At 38.4% G+C, this 4,022-nt stretch overlaps 1 pseudogene; it reads left to right on the top strand.

The window, feature by feature from the left end:
- On the top strand, nt 1-380 carry LOC101623624 (annotated as a pseudogene).
- The last annotated feature ends 3,642 nt before the right edge of the window (nt 381-4,022 follow it).

Below are 4,022 nucleotides of genomic sequence, written 5' to 3'. Positions count from 1 at the left end.
ATGACAGACAATGCAGACAATTCTGATGGCAATGACTTCGATGATTTGGAGGAGGTTGAAGGGCTCGGTAACTCGGAGAATGCTGAGAAGGAAGACCAGGAGATCGTTGAGATCTTCCCCTCTGGGGAGCGCCCGCAGGCCAACCAGAAGCGAATCACCACACCCTACATGAACAAATACTAGCGAGCCTGTGTGGCACCTGAACCCTGCAGATCAAGATGTGAGCCACATGATGGTGCAGCTGGAGGGGGAGACAGACCTGCTGCTCATCGACATGAAAGAGCTCAAGGCCGGAAAGATCCCCCTCATCATTCACAGCTACCTGCCTGGACATGAGCTATGAAGACTGAGGGGTGGACGAGCTCATCATCACGGACTGAGCTGCACGCCAGCTTCTTGCCGTTCTCTGTGTAAATAATAAACCATTGAGCCTGGGGGGCGGGGGGTGGAGAACACACACACATACATGGGCATATATATATATGCCCAATGCCTCATGAGTACCGCATTCTAGTGGACCCACAGTGCATGTGAGTTCTGCAAGTTCAAAGCAAGTATAAGGTCAGTTTGTTACATCTATGATGGAGTAAACAAAGGGCACTGAATGTTTTCCATTCAAACAAGAACTGCTTCAAACGCAAATAGAAAACAATGACACTCTAGGAAACATGAAAAGCCAAGGAACCCTATGATCATCTTTCTTATTCATGCTATTTCGTGAATAAGCCAACTGTTTTACTGAAATGATGACATCAGAGGAAAGGGGATACAGGGCATCACATATTTACTTTTCATGTTTGTCCTGTTCTATCAGTAAGTCAAAGCTAGAGCAGATTGACTGATATGCATGTATCAAGAAGTAAAATGAGTTATTCTGGTAAGAATGAAATTCATATTCATATGTAACCTTCAAAACAAGAATTTCAGTGATTCCACATATAAATTAAGTGCTCTTCTACTTGCACTTACGATTGGCATTAGAAAAGATGTATAGTAAGATTCATGTTAGTAATTAAAAACTAAAGATACTACTTACTCGGAAGCAAATAAAAACACTATCACAAGCTGAGGAACAGAGGCTGCAGAAGTGTTTTGAGAACACTTTTTTTCCTACTTCTTTAATAAAGTGCAGTTTTCATTTTGGGCTGATAGAAACTGTGTAGCTAAATTGAGAAGGAGAAGCTATCAACAAAGTTACTCATTTGCCTGAGACAATCTGTTTATGCAGGCTTGTAGCTTATAATTGTAACTTAATAATTTGAATACAAAAGTTTCACAGAAGAGCAGGCACAAATACATAACCCAATAGTTTATGTGTAGGAAGATCTGGTGAAAAATATTTTAGATAACAACTAAAAATGGTAGTCATTTAAAGACCCTGACATGGGAACAATATGGAGCATCCCAGATACAGAAAGAGAACCAGTGTGATTGGAGCATAATGAACCAAGAAGAAAGGAGGCATGTAGGCTGGACACATTCAGCAGGATTTTATAACTAAGAACAAGACCTATATCCTAGATTCAGACTGCAATGAGAAACCAAGAGGGAGCTTTAATCAGGTGAGTATGATGACCAGTTTTAGCTTTAGAGGAAAAAAGATAATTTCTTCTTGCTTTGTGGAGAATGAATTGTAAGAGAGCAAAAGGAGAAACTACCAGAACTGTCTGCTGAAGTATTCTAGAAGAAGCAACAGTATGCAGACTCCATATTCACACTGGGCTAGGAGGAGGGAGGAAACTCAGAATGGTATTGTGTGAGGTATCTTTAAAATGACATTAGTGTTGTCAAATAGTACATTCTATTATAAAGGACCACTATTTTCACACACACAAAATAGTGACTATAATTCCACTTAACCCAACAATTGATTACATTGTGTGACCCAGGATTTTGTGCTCTTTAAATCCTTACTCATAAGTATTTCTACTCTTTAGAAGCACAATATTATATCTGTGGAAAAGGCAGTGATGATTAAATGATCCCCCAATAAAAGATGATTTTTTAAAATCATCTAAAGTCTGTTTAAAAATTAAAAATGGGGCCCTCCCTGGTGGTGCAGCGGGTTAAAGCGCAGCACTAAGAAGCTAAAGCCACTTCAGCATGAGTTCAGTCCTTGCCCTGTAGGTAACCCACATGGCACTGCAGACTTCTCCTGACCTGCATTCTGCTCCCCTCAGCCCGCTGCTCCCCTCAGCAGCGTACTTCGTCGATCTACCTGTTCTGCTCCCCACTGTCTCTGCTGAATCCTCTCACTACCCCTGCACCTCTGGCCTGTACCCCAGTTCTGTATGAATAAATAAATAAATATTTTTTAAAATTAAAAGTGAATAACGTATAAATTTATAACAGCTATCTCTTAAGGTCATAGTGAAACTTCAGAAAAAGCAGCCAGAACTCAGTGTGTGCCTCTTTTTCTCTCTCTCTTTGTTTCACAAACTACTGGTGTGAGGAAACACAGATAACTTTTTTTGTTATACTGAAAATTTGCAGGGTTCTAAATAATCATTGCCAAACCTGGAGTCCAATATGTCGAATTAAAATATATTTAAGCAATATTTAGAAAGAAACCCCCATGGAATATTCTGGAATGGACAGGAACTTGGTATTAACAATATGTAAAAGTCCAAAGGCAGAGTTACTCACTGTTTGTGGTAGGCTTTATCATGAGACTTATAATTGGACTTCAGAGAGTCCATGTACCCTAAAATTATATGGAATATTAGAGTTATGTAATATAAATGCGCATGATTTTCTAAGGAAAAAAAAAAGTTGAGAATAAAAGGTCTGGCTCAGGAGCCAGTCTGCCTGGGTTAAAGCACAGCTTAGTGTCCTCATAGCTGGGTTCTCTTACTCAGATTATAAGGATACAAACTGGTTCTCATATCTCAGGGTCTTCATCTGTAATATAAGGACAAAAATATCAACAATTTCAAAGGGTTGTCTTGAAAATTAATACACTGAGAGGTATAAAAAGCTTAAAGTGGTAAAAATTCTACAAAATTAGCTATCCTTATTTCAATAGCACTTGTGATTCACAGCAGACTCCACATGCCAAAAAAGGTTACAAATAATGTATTTAAAGAAATTCTTTTGTGAATCTTTCTTAAAATAAACTTGGACTAATCACATCCACATGTGTCTGTTTTCTGAATTTAGATGTTTATATATGAGTCTTCAAACCACAATGCAACAATATTAGCTGTCAGTAATATCCGGTGAGAAGGAACTAGCAGAAATTTAAATAAAATAATTTGATCGATTTGGGGAAAAGGCTTTCTTTGTAAATCTTCTCCCTGCAGAGTGAACTTGAGTATTTACTGCCTACTTAGTAATGTTAATCATGGCCAAATTTAGAAAGAAATCTAGTTACTCCATCTGTCAACAATGATTAAAACATACAGATATCACTCCAATTCTGTCAGCTATAGATTGTATTAGTCTCTGGTGACTATTTATTACACCCCCTCTTCCCAATCTTGAGTGAACTGCTCATAGGGTACAAAGAAGGCTAGTGATAACATATTTTACTTTTTTCTCTTTTACAAATGGTGTCTCTTTTTTCTTAGACTCCTGTTAGAGACTACTGTCACATACACTATTGAGTTCCATTAAAAATAAAATAATAATTGAGTAATTACTATGTGCTCGGATCTGAACCAAGTGATAACACACACTGTCTCTTTAAATCTTACAAAATCCCTCACGTTAGGCACTAACATTATTCCAACTTATAGATTTAAAAAAAAAAACAAAGAAAAATTAAATACGTGACTTCCAATGTCATAGTTTGTTAGTAGAGCTTTTATGATTTGAATCCTCCTAATCTAATGCAAGTGCCTCTTAAAGATTGTCTATGCTGGTCACGCAACAGGTAAGGACACAGCACTGCAAGCTAGCCACAGCCACTTCAATGTGAGTTCCATCCTGGGCCCCTGAGGTGACCACATGGCACGGCAGACCTCTCCTGACCCACCTACTGCTCCCATCAACAGTGTACTTCATTGTTCTGCCTATTCTGC

The sequence above is a fragment of the Condylura cristata genome, unplaced genomic scaffold (assembly GCF_000260355.1).
Source record: "Condylura cristata isolate star-nosed mole 26May11 unplaced genomic scaffold, ConCri1.0 scaffold00007, whole genome shotgun sequence".
NCBI classification, from domain to species: Eukaryota; Metazoa; Chordata; class Mammalia; order Eulipotyphla; family Talpidae; genus Condylura; species Condylura cristata.
This window is presented reverse-complemented; position numbering and strand designations above follow the sequence as displayed.